The sequence below is a fragment of the Vulpes vulpes genome, chromosome 16 (genome assembly GCF_048418805.1).
Source record: "Vulpes vulpes isolate BD-2025 chromosome 16, VulVul3, whole genome shotgun sequence".
Taxonomy (NCBI): Eukaryota; Metazoa; Chordata; class Mammalia; order Carnivora; family Canidae; genus Vulpes; species Vulpes vulpes.
Genome location: NC_132795.1, coordinates 58,247,157 through 58,274,580, shown reverse-complemented (window position 1 = coordinate 58,274,580; position 27,424 = coordinate 58,247,157).

Here is a 27,424-nt window from a genome sequence, read left to right as displayed (position 1 = left end):
GGGTTTTTAAATAGGAAAACAATCTTTTGTGATCTGTTGAATTTAAGTTTGGAGAAGGTGATGAAGAAGAGCTTCTATTTGCTGCTGTGTCTTAGCACATTCAGTATATATGTTTAACACCTGCAGAGGTGTTCAACACCTTACACCACAGATGCTATGTTGTGGCTGTCGTTTGCCATGAAAACTGTTTGGAAATGGTAAGGTTACAAACAAAAAAGGACTTTGATTCACACGCTTAATTCCACTTTCTTTTTCTTTGGACCTTTTTATACATTAATTATTGAGTTCATTTCATTTGTGATTGTCTTCTTTCATTTATTCAAGTTCTGAAGAGCAGAACCCCTAATTTTCTGTACTTCTTAACCTGGTCTGAGCCTCTGGGAAAGTTGTGCCATAGTCGAGATTATCTTTTCTTGTCTCCCCCTGCTGCACTTGATCCATTCATACCCAGATTCATTCTCTTGTCTGTCTACCATTCGTTGGATGGAAAGTGGCCTGGCATTAGCTGGTAAAAACGTCAGGTTTAGCTTTTATAGCAGGACTTGATTAAAATGATGTTTGTAGTGGATTTACAGGTGGTATGACAGGTCAGGAAGAGGATGCAATCACTTGATTTATACTTGAAGAAAAAAAGATCGGGCTCTGCCTTTGATGGTGACTGGAAGTTGTGTTATCAGACCAAACTTGAAAATATGTTTGTTAACATCGGTATTGATCATGGTTTGGGGTTATGGTAGGTTAATGTTCCAAGGTTTCTGGAGTCCAGCTGTGAGCAGAATGAAATGGGAAGGGGGAATGCCTGCTGAGTCTTAAGCGTCTACCAAATCAACCTCAGGTTTCCAGGTGGAAGGCTAGTGTTAGGAAAATGAAGATGTTCTTTTTCTCTTGCTCCAATAATGTAACTGAAGACCAAATTCATTCCAGCTCTGGGAGCAGAAGACAGTTGAAAAGAACTATAGTCCAACCTAGTCACTATTTCCTGTTTTATCATCTTTAATAGAGACACTTTGTGTATTATCTCAAATATCTTCTAAAAAATGATAGATTTGTGGTGCATGCAAGGCGATGTCACTGGCCCGGGGTTCCAGGGCTACCAGTTGGCAGGGAAGGCTGGATTTGGGTCCAGGCAATCTGGTGACTGGAGTGAGATGTTGGGATTAGAAGGAAAGGGATCCTAACTAGATAACTAGTTGTCTGGGTAAATGGTGGACATTGTCATTACTGTAAATATACCAAATAAAATATACTTTCTGGTGTTCTAGATAATACCATGGAGAAATTGAACTCCCAGAGCATCCAACTCAATTATTTCATCTCACAGATTAAAAACCAACGAAGTGGGAGGCAGAGAGGAGAAGTGACCTCCCAAAGTCCTGAATGTATCATTTTTTCAAGATTTCCTTATGATGCTCACCAGTGTGCCCCTTCGCATGTGCTCTTCCCAGTCCCTCAAGTCCTAGTCCCCACAACCTTCTACTTACCTTTTGCATCTCAGGTCAAGAATGGCCTCCTGTAACCCCTCTAGTCTTCCCTCTGCCTGAGTCTACAGCAGGTTAGACCTCTTCTTCTGTTTTTCCAGCACCAACTATCTACAGGTAGCAAACCCCCATTTAATTGGCAGCTATGGTTCAGTCTTCTCATCTGACAGTTAAAGAAACTGAGGCTAGGAATGGGGAAGGGATTAGCCCATGAGCACATGTTTGGTGAGAAACAGACTCAGGACTAAAACTCAAGCATCTTAAAGCCAGCACATCTCACCGATGCGCAGGACTTCTCCGTATTTTTGCTAATTTGCACAGTAATTCATAGAAGTCATGTAGTAGCTGTGTGACTTTGGGAAAGATCCTTAATCTCGCTGAGCCTCACTTTCCTCATTGGAAATTGCACACAATAACATGGTTTATATTCAGGCTTATTGTGAGAATTGAGAAAATTCATGTAAAGTGTTTAGTACAGTTGTTGGTGCATACATGAGTCTGCCTAGTTGCACAACTCTAAGGGCCCCATTCCCATCATATCTTTAGATTGTCCTGTTCAATACACTTACTTTTTAATCATTGTTTTTGTTTTCTGAGGGATGCTCTGACTCTCACTTTATCTTCTTGCCTAATTTTTGTTTTTTTGTTTTTGTTCTATATTTCCCTGTGGGTCTTGTTTTCTCCATGAAGATTAGAAGCCTGGCAGGCTGGTAGATATTTAAGACTCTACACCCCTGAGTTCTGGCCAGTAGCCCAGTGAGAACACCAATCAAGCCAGACTCACCCTCAGGTTGCTCAACAAAACTGACCTGGACTTTCTGATCCGTGCATATTCCCATATATCTACTGACGGGAGAAATAAGCGGAAATTCAGCAACCCTGAACTAATGGAAGAAATGCAATGCCGGATGACTTTCAAATGTAAAGGGCAATGCCATTTTGGAAAAAGGTCTCTTTGTAAGGTTGTTCTTTCACTCAGAACAGCACGCAGATCCAATCATCTAGAAAGTTGATAGAGAAGTGTTTCAGTATGAGGGTGACTGTCTTTAGATTTGGAAGGGTTATTGGGCACTTGTGCTTTGGGATGAGGCATCTGACGGACCTGTATCGAAACCAAGTTTTGGATTGAAGTGAGGGGCTGTGATGATTAGCTGTTACAAATGGTAAACATGTGGTCTCAGACTAGACGTGGGTTCAATTCTGATTTCCCACTTCCTGTTTGTGTCATGTTGAACAAGCTACTGTCTCTTAGTCTCAGGATCCTCATCGAGAAAAGGGTGATGTTAGCAATTCCTACATCAGAGGATCATTCGTTTATAGGAAACTTTACTGAGCACCTACTATGTGCCTATTCTACGCATTTGGGTGACATCATTGAACGAAACAATATAAAGAATCAAATGAGATAATACAAGGCATACACTTCACTCAGTGCCTGGCACCCAGGGACATTCTCAACAAGTGAGAGTTGTTTGTATCACATTTCCTCATTCATGAAATAGAACCACCAGGAGCCCTGCTTGTTTTGAAGCCTGTCCCCTGCCCATGGGTGGTATGTAGCATTTTTGTAACTTTGACTTTGCTTGATCCATTGAACTAGTATGAAGGGAAGGGGAAGGGGGGGGGGGGAATCGGGCTGAGGGTCACATGATAACAGAAGCTTTCAAGAGGATGACAGAAGGATATCTCCTGAGACACGCTTATCTAAATTAGGGATGAAGTTCTCAATGGCAAGCCTATTTCTTCCACCTCTTCATATCGTGTTTTCTATATCCTTTTTATAGCCTGTGTATGGGGGAACGGCTGAAATGGGACCAGAAACAGTGTGCAGAAAGGGGTTTTTCTCATTCCTTTTATCAATCTTGTTCAAAATGCCCATTCTCTAGAGGGTAAGCTGGGGGTGTAAATTCTACAGTTTATCTACTTCCAGCATACCTTGGTGAAGACAAGTTTCTCCCGGTCCCCAAGGGCTGTGCCCCTATGAAGTAAATGCTGCTGCCAGAGATAAGGAGCTTTAAGCACACCAAACATCCATCTTGGAATTAAAATGCAAGCCGATGGAGAGGAGAGCTCACACCAAGCATGGTCCGCACACTGTGCAAGGTACTAGAGGAGCCTACAGCCAGACACGAGCAGGCATGGTGAGGAAACTAACCACTTTACACGGGGAGTCAGGGAAGTCCCCCTGGGCAGGAGTCTTTTAAAACTGAGACCTGAGGACCAAAAGGAAGCAACATGAAGAACAAAGGAAGATGTTACCAGAGAAAAAGATGGCATGTGCAAAAATCCTGTGGTGAGGAGGGACTGTGATCCTTGGCGTTTTCTAGAAACCAAGAGGAAGCCACAGTGAACAGAGAAGGGGGCATGAGAGGGTACTAGGAACTGGTGCAGAGGAAGAAAGCAGGCTGTGGAAAGGAGATTGAATCTTAGTCCAAGTCAGATGGAATTCTCTGGAAGGTTAAAAAAATTGTCTGAATTTAAAAATAATTTTAGATTTAGAGTTGCAAGGAAAATGCAGAGTTCCCTTACACCATTTACCCAATCTCTGCTAATGTGGACATCTTCCATCTTCCACAAGTGGTTACATTAATCAGAACCTAGGACTAACACTGGTACCTTACTATTAACTCCAGATCACTAGAAGATCCTAAGTATGAAGATGACTTAATTTAAGAATTTAAGGTTACTTATATTTTAAGGAGGGGGCATGGGCTATGTGGAGGAATGCATCAGAGTGGGATAAGATGGAGAATGGAGGGCCAGTTAGAAAGCCATGGCAGCGAGCTAAGTGAGAGATGGGGCAGTGAGACACTGGCAGTGAGGATGGAGAAGAGGAAAGGGTTTGTGACTCAGGGCTGGATGGTGAACAAGTCGGGGGTGAAGAAGGAAAGCAAAAATGCCTCCTAAACACGTGGTCTGAGCAGTAGGATGGATGCCAGTGCTCTTGGCTGAGATGTGGAAAATTAGCAAAAGGTGGAAGAGCTTCAGGGGAAATCAAGACTTCAGTTTTGCACATGTTAAGTGTAAGATGCCTAGAATTCTGTAACATTCTATATAAATACGATTTATCACTATTACCGCTGGAAGAGAGCCTCAATTAGAGGCCTATTTGGATTGAATACTTCTTTCCAACTCTGATGTTTACCCTTTTAACTAGAAGGAAGCAATAGTTATTAAATATTATTGAAAAGTCAGGTCCTAGACTAGATCCCCAAATTCAATTAATAGGATGGTTTTTGGCAATGGGAAAGATACTTTAGTAAGGCAAATATTTAAAGAGATGAACTGTCTGAGTTGTACCCTGAAAAAGGAAATTAAACAATGACAAATCATAATCCCAGAGGCAAGTGACCAGCCAGATTCTGAACCTGGGGCTCTGTTTCTGGGGGGCTGGATATCGTGGGACTCAGTTTCCTTATCTGTAAACTGGAGACCGCAAGACATCATTTGGGGCTGTTGTGCCATTATAAATGCTTGGTATAGTACTTGGCATGTAAGCATTGATTCCTTTTCTCTCCTAAACAGATTTCCTTGCTTCATGGAGCAATCTCCTGCATTTGAAGAACAGTTCTTAATTATCAAAGTGCTTACTGCCGTCTCTGAGCCTAGACTCATTTTCTCAATAATCAGAAGAAAATGAAAATATTTTTTTTTTCTCTTCAAAGTAAGAAAATGTGGGGGCACCTGGGTGGCTCAGTGGTTGAGCCTCTGCCTTTGGCTCAGGGTGTGATCCCAGAGTCCCAGGATCAAGTCCCACATCAGGCTCCCTACTTGGAGCCTGCTTCTTCCTCTGCCTGTGTCTCTGCCTCTCATAAAGAAAGAAATAAAAATCTTAAAAAAACAAAAAACAAAACAAAGTAAGAAAACTTGAGAACAGTTAAATTAAATGATCTGAGTTGACTTCCTTTGGTACAGAACGAAGGGCTCTTGGCATGGGCTGATACCCCGACCATCTCATTAATCCACAAGGTCTCAGGATGTAATGACACCAGCACTTCACCACCCAGGCATCTGAGTGTCCTTGCTGATCTCTTGTGGTGAACTCTCCCTGTTTCTTTAATCATCAGTTAGTGGCTTCTCACTCACTTTGGGCAGAACTCTGCGCATCTACTCTGTAGCAAGCCGGTTGTGGGGCACTGTCTAGACCCTCAAGGTGTGCAGGTCAGTCTTGCCTCACGTCTTGTCTAATTCCTTGCCTTTGTTGATGTTTGCTAAGCTATTTTTTCCTCTGGAGCACACATTTCCACTCTTACTCTTGCTTGCTCTCAAACACTTATTGGTCCTCTTAATTTGGCTGAGCCAATTTATTTTATTTTACTTTTTAATTTTTTTTTTCTTTTAAAGACCTTGTTTATGAGAGACAGAGAGAGGCAGAGATATAGGCAGAGGGGAGAAGCAGGCTCCCTGTGGGGAGCCCGATGTGGGATTCATCCCAGGACTCTGGGATCATGACCTGAGCCTAAGACAGATGCTCAACTACTGGGCCACCCAAGTGTCCCTGAGCCATTTTAATCAGAGTTTCCTCAAACATCTGGTTCCCATTTTTCATTCATTGACTTATCATCCATTCAGTGATTCATTCAGTCAATTATTCACTAACCCACCTCCCTCCTTTCGTCTTATCTTTCCCTCTCATTTCCTGTAGAAAGCAAGCAGAATCTTTAATACAACAGTTATTGAGAGTGTAAAGGAGATGGTTTGTGACTGGTATTTCTGGGTTGGGAATGATCATCAATGGGATGCTTGCACTCTGCCCCAATTCATATGTTGAAACCCTAACCCCAGTGCGACAGATATTAGGGGAGGGGTCCTTTGGGAGGTAATTAGGAGGAGAGGAGGTCATGAGGGTAGAGCTTCCACGAATAAGATTAGTACCCTTACAAGAGTCCCTAGAGAGTTTGCTTGTTCCTGCTCTCTGCCATTAGAAGATACAAGAAGTTGGTGTCTGCCAACCCAGAAGAGGTTCCCAGAACCTGACCATGCTGGCATCCTGATCTTGGACTACCTACCAGTCAGCAGAACAGTGAGGAATAAATTTCTGTTGTTTAGAAGCCACCCAGATTATGATATTTTGTTATAGCAGCCCAAGCTGACTGAATCATTCACAAAGCAACAAATCCCTGAGGGCTGAGGCCCATCCCTTTTGCTGTTGCAACTCTTTCTACCCCCAACCCAACAAGGACAATCCATATCAAGAGTAGGGGTGATTGGGCTCCAGTAATAGGACCTCAGAAATTACCTCATGCATTCTGTCCCATCTCACAGATGAAGAAATGGAGGCCCAGAGGGTGGGCTGGCTCTTTGTCAGTGGCAATGTGTTGCAGTGCAAGATTCCTGGTTTATAGAGTCAGACAAACAGGCATTAAATCCTTGCTCTGCCAACTGTGAGCCCTGTGTCCTTAGGCAGGTGTCATCTTCTCTCTGAGGCTCTTCTTTCATTTAAAAACGGGATTGTAGCATCTACCTTGCAGGTAAAGAGCCTAGCTCATCCCCTTTCAAATAATAATTGCTCAATAAATGGTGGCTATCATCAGCCGAGACCCAAACCCAGGAACCCAAATTCTGAGTCTTGTACTTTTCTGTGACCCATACTCACAAATCCCCCTTTCCTATCAAGCCTTCTTGTGCCTCTCCCTCAGAGTGAATTGTGCCTTTCTCTGTGGCTCATAGGATTTTCCTTTTGCCACTTTTGGGGCAGTCATTTCCCATTTCTGACTTGGATTATGGGTATTTGCTACCACTCTTGACTCCTTCTCTGTGTTGCATAGCTTGAGGACTGAATAATGTCTATTAACTTTAGTGTAGTAGTTTTCAAACTCTAAAGAGGATTAAAAATAACCAGGGAGGCTTGTCAAAAATGCAAATTACTCAGTCCTATCTCCAAAGGTTCTGATTCAATAGAGGTGGTCTATGAATATAGATTTTTAACACTCTGTCTCCATGATTCTAATGTAGGTGGATCACAGCACTCTGGCAATTATAGTGCATCTACCTATTTTAGTGGCTTGCATGTAGTAGGTGCTGCAGAAGTCTTCATTGAGTGAATTATAATACAATGCACTGTACCAATGGTTTATTGCTACATATCAAACCACCGCTAAACAGCAATTTGTTATTTCTCATTAATTCTGTGGGCAGGTAGTCCCCATGGTTCTGCTGGGCTCATTTGGGTCCCTCATGTGGCTGCATTCAGCTTGGAGGATCAGTTGGGGCGAGGCCAGCTGGGCCAGCTGGGCTTCTCTCTCTCTCCACGGTGGGTGTCTTGCATCTTCAAAGAGGCTACACTGAGCTTCCTCACATGGTGGCAGTAACATTCAAGAGGATTAGCTTTGTCTGCTCAAGAATTTATCAAATCTCTGTGTGGGTTACACTTGCTGACATCTCATTGGCCAAAGCAAGTCACATGGCCAGCATCAAGAGGGGAGGAACCACACAAAAGTGTGGCTGCTGGAGGCATGATTTATTGGTAGGATTGCAAGATGAAACACAGGGCAGCCATAAGTAAATTTCAGATAAGTAAAGAATTTTTTGGTGTAAGTATATTCTATGCAATATTTGGGATGTATTTATACTGAAAAAGTATGTTTTGTTTATCTGAAATTAAAATTTGACCGGTCATCCAATATTTTTGTTTGTCATATCTGGCATTGCTATATCGGAAACCACTAATGTAATGATCTACAACCTCACTATTGCCTTTTTAAAACCTTTACTATGAAGTTGCTGCTCTGGGCTTTTCTGTCTCAGACTGTTTCAAAAGTGAATGCTTGCTTCTTTGCTGCTCCTAACTACTAAGAGCTACAGTATTTTGAATTCTACTCCATATTTTCTAGATTTTTAAAAAGATATTTTATTCATTTTTTCATGAGAGACACAGAGAGAGAGAGAGAGAGGCAGAGACACAGGCAGAGGGAGAAGCAGGCTCCATGCACAAAGCCTGATGTGGGACTCGATCCAGAGACTCTGGGATCACGCCCTGAGCCAAAGGCAGACGCGCAACCGCTGGGCCACCCAGGAGTCCCTTTCTAGATTTTTCAAGGAGCAATTGCCACTTAACCTTGTTCTTTTCATGGGAGGTATCTCAATTCTTGAGTACCTTCTCTTCCAGATCAGAGTTGCTTCTAGAGTCAGGCATTTTCTCCATTTTTCCTAAAGCAGTTCTCCCCTCCCTCCACCTGAGGCCACACTTTGTTCTAAACACAGTCTCTTGCAAACCCTTCTAGGTGTCATGCGTTTAAATGCATCAAATAAAACACAAAGGAGTATCAAGGGATTATATTGAAATTCAGTTTATCAGAATATTGATAAAACAAAAGCAACAAGAGTTGTGATATAGTAATGTATGTACTTTTTTATTGACACAAGAAATAATAGGACCTAGAGGCAGGTCCCCTTTGAAGTTGTAGATGAGTGTAAACAGTTCTCAGCAGTTTCAATATCAATCAACATATAAAATAACAAGATCTAGAGGCAGGTCTCCTTTGAAGTAGTTGGTGAGGATAAATCAGTTTTCAAATACATTGAAATTCAGTTGTCAAGATATTCACAAGACAAAAACAACAAGAATTGTGGTATAGTAATATATGTACTTCTTTGTTAACACATGAAATAATAGGATCTAGAGGCAGGTCTCCTTTGAAGTGGTAGATGAGGATAAACAATATTTCAAGATCCCTGCAACAACTATAATATGTATAGAAGAATCTTGATTCTCTTGGGCACAGTATCAAAGGTACTGAAAGAAATGCTAAATAGCAGAGGTTAGTAAAAAAAAAAAGATGTTTGTTTTTTTTTTTTTGCTAATCAACCTCATAGACCCCTTAATTCTATCCATGGCTCTCCAAGGGTCCCCAGATAAAATCTGTGCATCTAGAACAACAGGAATCAATCCTCTTTTCGTGCTCTACTGCCTCCTATGGCAGAAGCAGCTCATTTCACTTTGAAACTACAACTGATTAGTCACAGTTAAGAGCATTGTGAAGCAATTACAAGTTAAGTTAAATATTAAGACCTTTTTTCCCCCTTTCCCCCTCTTTTTTGACCAGTGGTCACTTTAGAGACATTATCCAAAGGCTGGAGTAGAGTCCTTAGTGATATTTCCTATACTGGGGCCTAGGGATTTCAAGATTAAGCTCTCAAAAGTAATTCAAACCATGATCTGTGATTCTAGCTTGTAATTACTATTTGAACCATATCGTTCTTTTGCCTGATGTGGTTATTGATTATCACATAGTTATTGCCCAACATCATTTCCTCTGTAAGTGCTTCCCTTTCTCTGTGCAGATGATGTCACTGATCGAATGCCCTTCCAGAAGGTATGATTGATTTGGGCTCTTCTATCCTCATCTATTCAGGTGCTGGGTCTCCCTTGGGCTCAAGACACCACCTTCTCCTGCTCTCAACTCCTATCTCACTAGTTTTGTCATTCTCCTCCGCTGACTTGGTATCCTCTGATTTCAAAATAATGGAGTATTCCTGGGTTCAGTCCAGGGTCCTCTTCTGGTGCATACTCTTTTCTTGCACGATCTCACCCAGCCCAAGCCTTCATAAACCCATGTACTTGGTGATAATGGTGAAATTATTATCTCTGGGCTGACCTTACTGTGCTCCAGATTCCCACATCCATTATCTCTTCCACACGGCCTGGTCAGCACCGTATGGACATCCCAAGTGAAACATGGGCAGTTTTCACACGTTGATTCTCCAGATCTGTCTTTCTAGACCTTCCCATCTCTGGAAATGCCATCAGAATACATACAGCAACTCAAGCCAAACAACTAGAAGTTATTCTGTTTCTTTATTTCCCTTACCCCCCTGCAATGGCAAGTCCTGTTGGCTAACCCTTCTGCCCAGATCTAACTCCATTATCTCTCATATCACCTCCTACTTAGATGGATCCCTGTGATAGCAACCCAAACTTATTCCCCTTCCTCTCCTCTTGTCCTCATTACCTACTCATGATACAGCAACCAGAGTGATCTTTTAAATTAGATCATGCCATCCCTATGCTCAAAAACTTCCAGTCCCTTCCCATTGCTCTTGGAATAGAATTCCCACTCCTCAGGTGGCCTATACAATTCTACATCATTTATTCCTGCAGCCCTCTTGGGCCACAGCACCTACCACTCTCCCTCTGATCACTGACTTCCAGCCATACTGGCCACCTGTCTGTTCTTGAATGCCCCAAACTTGGCACCTACTCAAGACCTTTGGACTTGCTTTCCTATCTTCCTGGAGCCCTACACTCTCTTAATTTTGCTTCCTGATGCTTCTCACCATTCAGCACTCAGATCTCAGGCTGCTTCTTCAGGGATGTCTTCCATGGCTCCTGAAGCCCTCCCAGTCATCGGAACTGGGCAGACTGTCACAGTTAATGGACCTTCCATTTGTCCTGTTTTGGTTTCTTCACAGCATTTAACACTCACTATTCCCACTGTCTCCTCTCTAGAGGTGCAGTCTCAACAGCAGCAGAGCTTTTGTCAAACATATTTACCCTGGAATCTCTAGCACCTAGAATCATGCCTGATACATAGTGATTGCTCAATAAATATTTATTGACCAATCTGGAGAAATGACCAGGTTACCATGCTTATATTTTGCTCTCTGAGTATCTCTGATGACTGATCACCAGGGTGAGTTTGGAAGTTAGGGATCCCATCTCTTGCTGAAATACACAGTAGGATTATCTGGATCATTTGTGAGTTGGAGTCAAAGCCATGGTCTTGTAATTTTGTACTCATTTATAGTGAGGTGTATATCCTAAGGTGCCCAGTGAAACACTCCGTATCTTCAGGAACCATTGCTTTTTTAATACATTGATTGATTTATTTTCTTTTTAAAATCTAACGTTGACTTTGTGTCTCTTTTGGGCCAGACACTGACTCCTGATAAAGCAATAGGTATCTTCACAAACTCCTGCTCTGGAGAGGGGGGAGGGAAGCCCAGTTGTTCATTTGCAAAGCACTCTATTGGGGTCAAGGAGGATTTTTTTTGAAGCAGTGGTGCCTGGATAAAGTTTTAAGGCAGGCACTGGAGGAATCTAGATACAGAGGTGGGATGGTGGTTGGGGAACTATTCTAGGTAGCAAGAGAAACATCTGCAAAAGAATTGAAGACACTGAAGTTATGGTGTTTCTCAGAACCCATAGGAAGCTCATCAGGGCTGGAGTATAGCTGTTAGAAGGAGTTAAAGCAAGAGACAAGGCTGGAGAGGCCAGATTATAAAAAGTCACACATGTGACATAAAAGAGGACAACAGGGGGAATAATTGGGAAAAACACAATTAAAAGGTTATAAATTGGAAGAAACACAGTTGTCTTTGCATTTCAGAATGATCACTTCCGGGATCCCTGGGTGGCGCAGCGGTTTGGCGCCTGCCTTTGGCCCAGGGCGCAATCCTGGAGACCCGGGATCGAATCCCACATCGGGCTCCCTACATGGAGCCTGCTTCTCCCTCTGCCTGTGTCTCTGCCTCTCTCTCTCTCTCTGTGACTATCATAAATAAAAAAAAAAAAAACAAAACAACAACAACAAAAAAAAACAGAATGATCACTTCCAATTGTTGGAGGATGGCTTAGTGCATGTGATGAATGGAAATAAGGAGACTATACTTTCAGGACTAAAATTTGGGACAGGAAGTGGGAAAGAAGGATCTTTATATTAATTCCTCTTTTAAGAAGCACTTTAGGACTGGTAGTAAGGACATTGAAACATTGGTTGCCAACCATTCTGTTAAGTGCAATAGGGTGGTCTTCAAATACATAGATTTCATTTTTATGTCTAGGCCACTACACTGTCAGATTCTTTCTCATACACTTTGATTAGATAAAAAGATGGAACTGCTGAGTTTCTAGATTTTTCTCTTCCATTTTTGGTTACTTCTCTCAGTTGATTCTTTAGCTCCATTGGATAACCCTACAGGGCAAAGCTCTATGCTCCCCAGACATTTTTACCAACCATCTGGCTGGTTCCTGAGGAACCACCAAGTCTGCCACAGATGGATTCAGAGGTTTACTGAGATCCTGGCCATGAAGCTGCCCTTGTAGAACACTTGGATCAAAGCTTATAATTGGCCCTAGGTTGAGACCAGGTGCAGAGCTGGATGGGGAAAGGTTTCCATAGGAGAAAAAGGTGAAATGGGGAGCACAGGGGGAGCCCAGTGCTGTCACTCAGCTAGAGTGGGGAACAGGACAGGCTGGCTGGAATCTAGGGCACTCTCCTTGCTGTCATCATCAAATGTCAAGGGAGTAAGTGCTTCTACCTGCTGGGAAGTATTCTTTCAACAAGAGACTGCGGGGGGACGATGAATCATACCTGTGCACAGGAGCAAGAAAGTCTCATAGATACTGCTGCTGAAAAAGGCTCTTGAGAGTCATCTATGTAGACAAATCTGACTCATCTTGCTATACTGGGGAGAACACCAAAACTGTAGGAGAGAGGTGGTCAGATTCACAGAGCTATGGAGCAACAGGCTTAGGCTCTGGCCTCAGTGTATTTAAAGAATGTTTCCACCATTCTTGTCTTAAAGCGAGAATCACTGAGACAGTGGGGATGGGATAGGTTGTTAATGGTTAGGATGTTTGGCCTTGGTATGAATCCCAGGCACAGAGTGACTCCCTATACCGTGCTCAGTTCTTGTTCAAATCTGAAATTAGCCCAGACCCCTCACCTCCCCCACACCTGGGTGACAGTTGCATCTTTTTTTAAAAAACATTTTTATTTATTTATTATTATTTTTAATAATACATTTATTTTTATTGGTGTTCAATTTGCCAACATACAGAATAAAACCCAGTGCTCATCCCGTCAAGTGCCTCCCTCAGTGACCGTCACCCAGTTGCCCCCACCCCCTACCCTCCTCCCCTTCCACCTAGTTCGTTTCCCAGAGTTAGGAGTCTTTATGTTCTGTCTCTCTTTCTGATATTTCCTACCCATTTCTTCTCCCTTCCCTTCTATTCCCTTTCACTATTATTTATATTCCCTAAATGAATGAGAACATATAATGTTTGTCCTTCTCCGATTGACTTACTTCACTCAGCATAATACCCTCCAGTTCCATCCACATTGAAGCAAATGGTGGGTATTTGTCATTTCTAATGGCTGAGGAATATTCCATTGTATACATAAACCACATATTCTTTATCCATTCATCTTTTGATGGACACCAAGGCTCCTTCCACAGTTTGGCTATTGTGGACATTGCTGCTATAAACATCGGGGTGCAGGTGTCCCAGCGTTTCATTGCATCTGTATCTTTGGGGTAAATCCCCAACAGTGCAATTGCTGGGTCATAGGGCAGGTCTATTTTTAACTCTTTGAGGAACCTCCACACAGTTTTCCAGAGTGGCTGCACCAGTTCACATTCCCACCAACAGTGTAGGAGGGTTCCCTTTTCTCCGCATCCTCTCCAACATTTGTTGTTTCCTGCCTTGTTAATTTTCCCCATTCTCACTGGTGTGAGGTGGTATCTCATTGTGGTTTTGATTTGTATTTCCCTGATGGCAAGTGGTGCAGAGCATTTTCTCATCTGTGTGTTGGCCATGTCTATGTCCTCCTCTGTGAGATTTCTGTTCATGTCTTTTGCCCATTTCATGATTGGATTGTTTGTTTCTTTGGTGTTGAGTTTAATAAGTTCTTTATAGATCTTGGAAACTAGCCCTTTATCTGATAGGTCATTTGCAAATATCTTCTCCCATTTTGTAGGTTGTCTTTGAGTTTTGTTGACTGTATCCTTTGCTGTGCAAAAGCTTCTTATCTTGATGAAGTCCCAATAGTTCATGTTTGCTTTTGTTTCTTTTTTCCTTTGTGGATGTATCTTGCAAGAAGTTACTGTGGCCGAGTTCAAAAAGGGTGTTGCCTGTGTTCTTCTCTAGGATTTTGATGGACTCTTGTCTCACATTTAGATCTTTCATCCATTTTGAGTTTATCTTTGTGTATGGTGAAAGAGAGTGGTCTAGTTTCATTCTTCTGCATGTGGATGTCCAATTTTCCCAGCACCATTTATTGAAGAGGCGACAGTTGCATCTAATAGTTGCCTCTTCTCATCATTTCTCCTTGGTTATTCACAATCGCCTTGAGATATATGGTGTGGTCTGACATCCAGAATCCAACCCAACCCTTTCTAGAGTACCTTCCTATACTAATAAGGCTGGAAAGCTAGCAATTGTGTTTCCCAGACTCCATTGCAGCTGGAGTTCTAGAAGGAAAACCATATTCTACCAATTATATGTACTGGCATGAGATTGGGAAGGTGGAGGTCATCTTGTTGCAGTTACCAGGATGTTGGACTCTTCTGCAGCAGAGTCCCTGCCTCTGGTCACAGCATTCCTGGATATGGAAAGGCAGTTGTTTCTGAAGTGGCAGTTCGAGTGGCTTCTTGATCATTGTAATACAATGACAGTGGCCCATTCTTGAAATCAGTGGTCCTGATTGTAGCAGAAGCAAAAGTTCCCCTGGTGAGCAAGTTCTCAGACTCATTCTTGGATGTTCAGCATGAAGCATGTTCCTCCAGTCCTTTCAGTGATTTTGTAAGTACTCGTGGTAGATTGTTTGCAAAAATGGCCATGATATCTTACATCTCCCTATACCCATGCCTCTTTGCAGTGAGACTTTGTAGCTCATCCCATCAAGAGATGGATCTATTCCCCCTCTCCTAGAATTTTTGCTGGCCTTATAATTTGCTTTAGCCAACAGAATGAGGTAAAGTGATGTACCCACTCTGAACCTACCTCTTAAGAAGCCTTGTATACATCTCCTCCCAGCAGCTATATGAAAAGCTGAAGCCAGACTGCTAAATGATGAGAAATATATGGTCCAGAGGTCCTCATCACACTCAACCAACAACCAATCAGTACCCAGATGCAGAGACGCTTAGTGAATTTGCAACTGACCACAGATAAGAGTGAGTCCAGCCAAGACCGGAAGAACCACACAGCTAAACTCAAAACAACCCAAAGTTGTCAGAGAATTGTGAGCTAAAGAAATGGCTCTTGTTACAACCACAAAGTTTGAAATGGTTTGTCACACAGTAAGAGAGACCACAGAGAACATCTAATACTGGAGTTAAATCCACGACTGCTTAAACAGCTTGGAGGAGTTTTTGTTGTCTGCCAATTGAGACTTGACTGATGTACTTTTACACCCATCATTTCCAAAACTGAGCTCACCATGTTCCCTGACAGAGCTCTTGTTCTCCCCTGGGTTTCTAGAGAGCCATTTACAGTTCTTCTGTGCCATTGTATCCATTTTATCCCTGAGACTGCTATTTCTACTTCCCAAATACGTGTTGCTCTGTCCACTGTCCACATCACCTTCACTTTCATCTCCTGCTTGGACAGCATCTGCCTCTCCATTGGTTTTCTTTCTTCTACTCTTGTCCTCTTCCCAACTTTTAAAAAATGCAGATCTGATGGAAGTGTTGAATCACTAAATTGTACACCTGAAACTAATATAACACTGTATGATCACTATACTGGAATTAAAATAACAAGAAACAAAAAAATAAATAACAACACCCCCAAATGCAATCTAATAATGGTGTACAACCCCCACCACCCTCCCCACACACATCCAGGATATGCTTCACCACCCTCATAATGCAGCACGTTTACCTTCCCTCTCTACACTGCATACCCCTTCCTTTTCCTTCGGTTTCTAGAACCTTCTTTTTTACCTTTCCATCACAAGGCCTTTGCACATGCTGTTTCTTATGCCTCAGGCACTTTGCTCGTTTACCTGGTTATTTCCTGCTCAACATTTAGAGCTCAGTGAGAATGCCACCTGGTCCTCAAAGTGCACGATGATCCTTCCCTGCTGTGTTTACATACACACACATACAGACACAGACAATGTCAAGTCTTCCCATTACATGTTACAACAAAACTTGGCATAATTATAAGTAAACAGTGGTTTTGTAATTACTTGTGTACCATCTTTTCTCACTGCTAGGTCCCTTGAGGGAAGGGACCTTGGTTGTTATTTATTTTCAATGGTTGGCAAGGTACATTTTGTACAAGAGACACTTAGGACATTTGTTAAGTGGAGGAATGAAGTATATACTTGTCCCTCAGGTTGGCGGCTCTTTAGCAGAGTAGACACTTCGATACACATAGCTGTCACTTGGGTGCTTGTTAATATGCAGACTCCTGTGCTCTGTCTCTATGTGTCCCTTTTTTAATTTAAAATTTTATTTTATTGTGGTAAGAACACTTAGAGTGAGATTTACCCTCTTAATGGATGTTTTTAAATAGGAGTATTGGTATGTTTTTTGGTAATAATTTAGGGTTATTGCAATGATTGTTGTGCATGCTATAGTGACAGATTTTTAAGTGTATATTACTTTATTAACTACAGGCACAATGTTGTACAGAAGATTCTATAATTAATTCATCTAGCATTACTGAAACCTCATGTCCTTTGACCATTACCTTCTTTCTCCGTGCCCTGGCAACCATGTACTACTCTCTGCTTCTGTGAGTTTCACTCTTTTAGTTCCTCATATAGGTAGAAGTATGCTGTATTTATGTTCTCATGACTGGTTTAGTTCACTTAGCATAATGTCCTCGAGGTTCATGCATATTGGTACATATGGCAGGATATCCTTTTTTTTAAAAGGGCAAAATAATATTCTGTTATTATATATATATATATATATGATTTCATAATAGATATTATATGTATACTATTCCAATATGCCACATTTTCTTTATCCTTTTGTCTCATATATTCTGATTCAATAGGCCTGGCTACAGATCTGGGCATCTGCAATTTCAGCAGGATTCCCAGAGAAATCTCCATGGACTGCCCTTGGGGACAAGGTCTGGATGGAGGGGTTGTCTTGTTTCTTCAGCAAGTGTTTATGATGCACCTGTTACGCTTCTTGGTGTGTAGATGTGTAAGTGATGGAGCCAGCCTCCACGTATCTTATTTTAACTGGGGAGTCAAGCTTTTCCTGCATAAAGTATTTAAGTGGATGGCATATGACGAAATTTCCTAAGAAGAGCTTTCTTTTATGGATCAGAGATACATGGGGGTGGGAAAAACTCAAAGCTCTTAAGATGTTAATTTCTCACTTGAGATTTGGGAGGAAATCTGGCTACTGGAAAGCACGCTGGCTTGGACTCTCCGTGGTCTGGAATTCTCTCTTCTTGAGCTAACTGTATAACCCTGAACAAGTTATTTTACGTTTTCTGAGCCTCAATATCTTCATTCTTAAAATGGAGGTGATGGTAAGATAATAATCCGTATCTTACAGTGTTGTGTGGATGTTAGAAATATTATAGGCAATGTACTTAGTCAAGGGCTTGGGCTTCTGATGAGTACTCCAGTGGTGAATTGTATTGTTAATCCCAATGGTCAAGCAGTACATAGCCATTGTTTTTCTTAATTGTAATTTCAGGCGTCAATGGGAGAAGGGCTCATAGACCTAGGAGAGGTGTGTTGGATTTGAATGCTTGCACTGCCATTTCTTAGCTGTATGGGGCTTTCAGCACTTACTTTGCTTTCTGAATCCCAGTTTGTTCATCTTTAATTGAGGCAAAGACTGTCTATCATATGTTCTTATAACTTGAGTTAAATAATAACAAACCCTAGGTAAAGAACCAAGCATGGTGCCTTGAACATATTAGGTGATCAATAAATATTTACTCAGTAGCTTCCAGCACTGGGGTTAAAGAAGGAGTACTCTTACATATGAGAAACTACCCTCTCACTGTTTAAGAAAGGGCTTAGAGGGACACCTGGGTAGCTCAGTGGTTGAACATCTATCTGCCTTCGGCTCAGGTTGTGATCCCGGGGTCCTGGGATTGAGTTCCACATCGGGCTTCCCGCAGGGAGCCTGCTTCTCCCTCTGCCTGTGTCTCTGCCTCTCCCTGTGTGTCTCTCATGAATAAATAATTAATTTTTTAAAGGGCTTTAAAGGGCTTAGAAACTTTAGGAATAAAGGAAACTAATATTGACCAAAGACATGGTCAGAATTTTGTGAGAATCTGGGAACTCTGTGAGTTAAAATACAAGATTCTTGTGTTGCAAGAGATACTAAATATTTTTGTTGTAAGACAAAACTAAAACCTACCTGAGAAAAAAAATCAAAAGGTCTATTTTACATAACGTGTGTTTTATGTAGCTGATGAGTTCTGAGTAGGGCCAGTTTCAGGTATGGCTGTAGCAAATGGTTAGAGGATGCTGTCATGCTGTCCCCACCTCATGGAACTGCTTTTCACCGTTGGCTCAATTGACAGGCTCCCCAGCAGTGGTGGAAAAAGGCTTCTAGCAGCTCCTGGCCTTCATTCTGTTCTCTCCTCAATCAGCAAGAGGAGCTGATTCCTCTTCCCTAAACTCTTTAGCATGAGCCCTTGAGTTAATGATGACTTGGGTTGACCTGGGTCATTTGTCCACCTATAAACCCATTACTGTGAACAGAAGGATGATATACCATGATCGGGACAGGGCTGGGCCATGTGCCTGCCCCTGAATCTGGTGTGGCTGATGCTAGCCATAACTCAGATCCCAAGAACTGAGGGTTAGGGGATGGTGGGTCTCCCCCCAAAATGTGAGTGTTCTGGTCAGAAGGAGGAATGGAGCCTAGATACATAAAAACAACAGATTCCACTATATTCATTTTCCTTCTCATGCTGTTTTCATTTACCCTGTTTATCTCCCTCTCTCAACACCCTAGGAAGAAAAGACTGTGTGCTTCTTTTCCACAATGAAATTGGGGAACCAGAATTGCATCCTTAATTTGAAACTGGTCTTTGGTGGGAGAGAAATCTGAGGTCTGGAGGCAGTACCAGCAGCAGTGAGGAAGAATGGGAGGCAGGATTGGTCCCTGGGGCCGTCAGCAGGGGGAAAGTACCCATGGGAAGTCAGGCTGAGAGAAACGTACCAACTGCAACAGGCATGGCTCCTGGCCACTGCTTCTCCCCCAGTGCCCACTCTCAGCAGGAAATGCACCTTATGGGTTGGGGCAGCCTGTCCTGGCCTGAGTTCCTCCTCTTTGCTGACACCATAGGGCCCCATGGGTCATCTGCTGGAGGACAACCATCCTTCTGGTGAAGCAGGGCTGTATCTATTGGGTAGCATTAAGCTATGCCCCATGGGGACCAGAGCTACTAAAATAGACTCCATCCTCAGGAACGGAACAAAGTGCATTGACCAACCCCTACATCAAAGGCAGAGTGGCAGCAGCCTTCTTGCAGCAAGAGCGGGCTCTCTGAACTCAGCATTTTCCTCCTAGAAAACAGCATCACTAAAGGGAGTCTCCCTACTCTCCCATTATCTGCAGACCCCAGAGATCATCCACAGCTCTTGCCAGGCGGTGCATTTGCTCTGTCTCTGTTCTCATCTATTTTTCTTCTTGTTACGGGAAAAGATTTAACAAAACACATTAATAATTCTGATTCCCTGTAAATGGCCAAATCCCCAGGAGAGCCCCTCGGCCTCTCCGATCACATTGCCCCCTCTGCCTGCCACCCGCCCTGGAACACAGCAACGTCTCTTTATGTTCATGTGAGTCCAGAACATGGTAATAACTTGTAACTCCATGCATCCTGGCTCCTGATTATTAATCATTCCCCACTGAAAACATTAAAGTGGTTTCCAACTTGGGACTTTCGTTTCCAAAACAATGTTGGTATTTCCTTTATGAAGCAATTTCATCAGGAGATGGCCCTAACCCAGAGGTCACTCATATGTACAACTACAATCAACTAGGAATCTGGTTGATTGTGGTCTTGTATAAAAGCTTATTGTCTGCTTTAAGCTCTAAGGGCAGCTTTAAACCATGTATCTCCGTGGCTCTCAACTGGGAGTGAATCGCTTCCCCCTATCCCCCAGGGGACATTTGGCAATGTGTGGAGACATTTCCAGTTGTCACAGTTTGGTGGTAGTGGTGACTTATGGTGTGTAGAGATCAGGGGCAGTGCTCAATACCCTACAGTGCACATGGCAATTCCCTGACACAAAGAATTATTCAGTCCCGAGAATCACTAGTGCTAAGGCTGAGAAACCTCGATATACACCAAGGACAGTTATGATTCACTCATTATTTCTTTGATTCATTCATTCATTTAGCACTTGACTATAGAGCATCTGCTACGTGTCAGACACCATTCTATGTATTGGGGATTTAACTGTGACCCAAACAGTCAGGGTGCTTGTTCCCATGGGGTTATTTTTCTAGTGAGAGACTCTGACAATAAGTACATTAAAAGATAAGATGACTTAGAAAGTTATAGATTCCACACACACACACACACACACACATAAAAAGCAGAGGAATGAATTTGAGACAGGACTGTAGCCCTGTTAGATAGGGAGATTGTGGAAGGCCGCCCCAAGGAGTAAGCATTTGATCCAAGACCTAAAATGTGAAAGGAAGCCAGGTATGAAAATCATGATGAAGTGTTTCAGAGAGAATAGCAAGTACAAAGGTCCTGGGGCAAGAAAAGCTAGGCTAAGACCAATGTGCCTGGAAAAGAGTGCGTAGAAGAGACAGCAGAGAGATAAGAGAGGAAAAGTGGGTCTGGACAGATGGCAAAGAGCTAGGGGTCAATAAATCTGAAATTAGAGGTGCTGGATGATAAATATTTCCTGCTTTGTGGGCCGGTCTGTGAAGCAACTACTCAGCTTTCCCATTGTAGTGCAAAAGCAGCCATAGACAGTGAGCAAACATGCTCATTCATGCACATGAGGCCAGGTCTTATTGCATTCATGCAAATGAATGAATATGGCTTCCTCCCAATAAAACTTTATTTACAAAATCCTGCAGTGGGCTAGAGTCTGCTGATCCCTAGCCTAAGATCTCTTAGAACATGGGAAGGAGTTTGAATTTTAAGTACCCATGGGTGATTTCAAGCAGGGGGATAATGATAAGTTTTAAATGTCGTTCACAAGAATAAGCCCACCACTGGCTTTGTGACCTTAGGTATACACAACACGTCACCTCTCAGGCCCAGAGTGCCCTTGTTTGTAAAATAAAATGAGCCAGATTACTGTGTGGACAGGGCCGCATGGAGGGGATGAGAGAAGCATAGTTTGCAAATGCAAGTGACTGTGGCTGTTCGAAGCGTTTCCATCTGTGGAGGCCACCAAACCCTCACACGCAGCTTTGCAGCCTTCTAGTATGAGAGATGGCTCTGTTTCCGAGCTGGAGGAGCTTCCTGAAACTCCAGTAGGCAAAATTACTCATTTGCGATCGCATAAGGCATAAACAGTTGTGTTTGGGCTCCCGCCCGCCTGTCTGCATGTTTTTCAGCTCAAATATAGACTTAGTGCTCACTGCCTCGTGGGTGCTGCTTCTCCCCTAGGATGCTTCTGAACTTTCTTTTCTCTGCAAAGGAGTCACCTCTCATGGAAAAAGCCACTTCCTCTACCTTGCTTATCCTTGGCAAAGGTCCCCCGCAGTCTGGCAGCTCTGTGCCCAGGGGAGCTCAGAGTGAGGTAACGGGGTGGGGAGTAGAGGGACAGGAGCTGGGTCCTGGAGCTGGCCAGGTGTGCAGGTGGGAGGGGCGGGCTCTTGGGAAACAGTGGGAGAAGTCCTGCTGGCCTGGGAGACAGAGTCTGCACTCCCCACTTCTTAGAAGAGGCTTTAGAGTTTTCACCATGACCCAAGGGTATCTGACCCCTGGTTTATCTTTCTGCCCTACCTGTCATGGTAGCTCATTCTGCTCAGGCCACACTGGCCTTGCCGCCCTCCAAAATACCAAGCACATTGTCTTCTCTGGACTTTTGCGCAACTTGCTCCTTCTGTCTGGGGCTTACCTCCTCCAGCCTGTTCTTTGCTTGCTCAGTCACTTTACTTAAATCTCTGTGTCAATGTCTTGCCCTCCAAGTGGCCTTCTTGGACTAACTTGTTTAAAATTGCACCCTGCCCCACCCATCACTCTCTGTCCCTTTATTCCGCTTCATTTTTTAATTCATTTTTTAGTACTATTAAAAATGTAATTTGTTACAGCAATTTTATTACTATTAAAAAATGAAGCATATATATATTCATATGTATACCTGATATATATATGTGTATATATATATATATATACACATATGTATATCAGTAGGAAGTCATATATTCCTACCTGATACTGTATTACCTTCTTATGTGTCTGTTTAGTTTCTGTGTGCCCCATTAAAATGTACACTACCGGGGATCCCTGGGTGGCTCAGTGGTTTCGCGCCTGCCTTTGGCCCAGGGCGCGATCCTGGAGTCCCGGGATCGAGTTCCGCATTGGGCTCCCGGCATGGAGCCTGCTTTTCCCTCTGCCTGTGTCTCTGCCCCTCTCTCTCTCTCTGCCTATCATAAATAAATAAAAATAAATCTTTAAAAAAATAAAAATAAAATGTACGTTACCTGAAGGCAGGGATTTATTACATCTGTGCCGGTAGCCGTATTTCCCAACTAGTGTACTACACATAGTAGGAGATTAAACATTTATGTTGAATGAACCAAAGACCTTCAGTTAGGGTGGAACAGATGCCAGGTCCTGCAAGGCAGGTGATTTTTTTTAAAGATTTTATTTATTTACTCGACAGGGAGAGAGAGAGAGACAGAGACAGAGAGACAGAGAGACAGAGTGAGAGAGCAAGAGAGCACAAACAGGGGGAGTGACAGGCAGAGGGAGAAGCAGACTCTCCACAGAGTAGGGAGCCTGATATGGGGCTTGATCCCAGGGCTCTGGGATCATGACCTGAGCTGAAGGCAGACACTTACCCAACTGAGCCACCCCGGTGCCCCAGGCAGGTGATCTTTAATGGGTTAGTCTGGTAGCAGTTGAACTCTGGCAGGTGGCAGGAAGCCAGCAGTATAAGATCTGGACACATATAATATGCAGATAGTATTAGAATCACCTAGCTGCTAAAACAAATAAACTCCCACATTTCCGCGACTTAAGACAATATTTGTTTTTTACTCATCTGACAGTCCATTGAGAGTTTTCCTGATAATGGGAGGCTTTCCTTCTGGTGGTAATTCAGGAACCCAGACCTTTTCAGTCTTGTGGGGCTGCCATCCTTAAGGGCAGTGACATACTCTGTGTCCAGGGGGAGGTGAGAGGAGAAGGGATAGAGGAGATGCACCACTGGCTTGGAGGAGATGCACCACTTCTGCTTCATTCCATTGCTGAGAATTGATCACATGTTCCCATTAGACTGCAAGGGAGGCTGGGAGATGTTTCTAGGCGGGTACCTGCTTCCCCACAATAGAGGTCTACTAAGAAGCCCCTGGACTCCATGCCCCAAATGTGACATTTAACTCTTTGTCAGTTGGACCTTGCATGTCCTCTGCCCTCTGCCCTCTCCTACATTGCCAGCCCTTGCCCAGCCCTCGTTTCCACAAACAGCCTGGGGATATGTTCATGCTCCCAATGCTCCCCGCCTGCAAACCCTTTTTCCTGACTCTCAAACCTTTCAAGCTACTGACATGGCCCCCTCCTTCCCTTCACAACTGCCAAACTTCTTGAAAGAATTCCTTACTGACTTCATGCTTCTCACAAATTACTTATTGCTTGGTTTACTGGAGCTTCTCCAACTCAAAATCACCAATGACCTTATTGCTAAATTTGGTATTCTCTTCTCAGCCCTCATTCTATATGTCTTCTCTGCAAAATTTGACACTGCAGAGCATACCTTCCTGCTGAGGCTCATGCCCTGTTGGGCTTCCACCCTCCCAGGGCTTGTCTTACCTCTCCAATTATCCTTAGTCACCATCTTGTTTTCAATGCCACGTTGATGTCACCTGACTTCTGTCTTTGGTCTACCTCTCTCCTTCCCCACCATATCCTCAGGCTGAAAATGCCTTGCATGGCTGAAGCCTTCTGTGTTCATCTCCTAGCGCTGCTGTAACAAATTACCACAAACTGGGTGGCTTATAATAACAGAAATTTATTCTCTCACTGTTCTGGGGACAGAAGGCCAAAATCAAGGTGTCAGTGGGGTTGGTTCCTCGTGGAGGCTATAAGGGAGAATCCATTTCATGCCTCTCCTGGCCTCAAGTGGCTCTGGCATCCTTGACAGTCACTCTAATTTCTAATTTCCTCTGTGTTCTCTCTGGGTTTCAAATCTCCCTCTCCTTCTTATTTGGACAACATTCATTGGATTTAGGGCTCTTTGCTTATGACAATTTCATTTTAAGATCTTTAAATTAATTATACCCCCAAATAAATTCACACTCACAGTTACCGAGGGTTAGAACTTGGACTTATCTTTTTATGGGACACTATTTAAACCATGATACCTCCCAAATTTGTACTCTGTCAGTAGCTTCTTGCCTGGGCTTGAGATCCATATTTCCATCTCCAGCCACAGAAGAACTTCGCATGTACAGGTCCAAACTGGCATTTATAATTTTAATTCCCTTAACTCTAATCATTCTGGATTTACTCTTGTGGTGGATGGCTCACCATCTGTCCACTCTTGCAAGCTGGAAGCATGAGACTCATCCTGGATTCCTTCCTCTCTTACCTCCCACCTCCCATCAGGCACTGATTTGTGTTGCTCCGACTGGGAAATATCGCCCAAGCCCCTCCATTTCCAGCATAACCACCTTGGAACAGCTCTTGATAGTTTTCAAAAATGGTTTGCCCACAGCTCCTTAACCAGCTATCTTGTCTCCTTCCTCCAGTTTACCATTAGCACAGGTGCCAGAGCTTTCTACCAAAAGATTATGAATCTGATCATGTCTGGTGTCCATAAACCTTGATATAAAATTTTGAGTCTTCCAAAAATTCAGAATCTCTTGGGTTTAAGAAAAACAAGATACAGCATATTATGTAGGTCTAGCAGTGTACTCCAGGGCAGCACCCCATAACCATACACACATACACACACATACACACACACAATGAAATGTATGAATATTCACATGAAGAGGGAAAAATGAAGACTATGAATAGCCTCATGTAAGTTCAGGCAGTATTTGCTGCCAGATGAGTTTGGGCCAAACTCGTGAAAAGCCTTTGGTTGTCAGCTTCTAGAGTTTCAAGATTATGGATGATGACTGGGGACTTATACCCCTTTTCTTGAAGCCCCAGTCATCTCCTGATTGTCTCTCTTAGCAGGATTTGAAAATTGGTGCCTTACAATTGGCCTGTAACCCACAGACATGTTGTGTTAGGTCATCACAATATTTGTAAACATCCCAGATTAAAAGCCTTTAGGAGGAATATGCACCCAACAGTTCATGAAGTTGGCCAGATTTCTACCAGCACATACTGTCTTTACAAACTATGGCTTTATAGCTCACATTTTCTTCCTTATCCCTATAGATATTTAACCTTGAGTAACCTGGTCTCAGGGTCTGCAAATCCAAGTCTGTCCTGGATTACTTCTCCATGATCATCCTGACTCCTTCCCCATGTCCCCTCAGCCTCCTTCATATCCTGGGCATATCATATCATCCGGGTAAATGGAACTCCTTAGATTACAGAGTTAAACTTCATGCCTTAGCATATGCTCTTGCCTCTGTCTGAAATACTCTTTCACCACCATATTTCTGAAATTCAGAATTTATTCATTCAACAAAAATATATGAAACATCCACTCACCAGTGCCTAATAGGATCCTAGGGATATAACAGAGAATCAGACAGACAACTCCCTACCTACTAGAGTTTATGTGATCTACCAAATGTAGCCTGGCCAATTAATCTTACTATTACTGTATAATTAAATGCACTATTGATATCACTTCACTTTCTCTTATTCCTATGACTTTGTTCCTATGACAACCCCATCATGGCACTTGTTACACAATAAATTATACTTACTTGTTTACTTGGCTGAGCTGTCCACAGAATGTGAGCTTCTAAAGGCCAGAAATAATCTCTAGGAGTTCCCATGAGTCAACAGTCATGTCTTTAGTAGTTGGATTTCCTGGATTTTCTGTGTTTCTATATTACCCTGGCTTGGTGTCTTGACTTAGCTTTGGATATCCTGAGTCATCTACTGTTCAACATCTAGGTCAACGTAACATATTTTAGATCTTTATTATGGCCATCCCTTTCTTTTGAGTACAAATCTCTGTATTCATCAGAATGGGTAGATTGTGCTACAGTCATAACCACAGCATCTTATTGCCTCAACACAACACAAATCTATTTCTTTCAATACTGTATGTCCAACATGGATGAGAACAGGGCTCCTTCTTGAGAAATGCTGCAAGTTAGTCATGCTGGGAAGGGAGAGAGAGAGATGGCAATTTGTATGTTGGCTCTTAAAGCTTCTACCTGAAAGTTACTCATGCATTATCTGTTTGCAGTTCATTGGCTTAAGCATGTATAACTTTCAGGGGATGTGGAAGTACCTGGAAGAAAAGAACTAGATTATTTGCTAATATACCTAGTCTAGTGACTGCCGTAACAAATCTCCACTTGTCAGCAGCTAGTACATAGCAGGGACCTCTGCTCTAGGGGAGCAGTCAGGAATCCCTTAGTTTTAAACCAATCACCAGTTTCGGAAGATCTGGGAGCTCAAACTAGGTTACGGAAGCAGGGATTGAGCATAGGTGGGCTCCCTAATAGGAGACAAGGCTGAAAATAAATGATGGGAATGAGGTTCTAGGTGGGAATTTAATCACAGGAAAAAAGATTCTTGTGGCTAAGATTGGTACACACAGCGTTGAATGACAATTGTGGAACTTTGTCTAAATTCTTTGGATAATAACCTAGAACTCCTTAAATTTCCTTTGATGGAGCCATAATTAATTAATTGAACACCTACTATGTGTTAGGCCTCATCTTGAACTATGGACCTTATAGCCTGATCCCTGCCTACCTGTGACCCTCATCTTCCTTTTGCTTCACCACACGGGTGGGCATTTTTGTTCCTGAAATAGTCATGACTCAGGGCTTTGCACGTGCTGTTCCCTTGTTTGGAACACCTTCCTTTTAATCTTTATGTGGCAAGTTCCTTCTCACCATTCAGACTTCAGCTTAAATATCACCCTATTTCAGTGCACCCT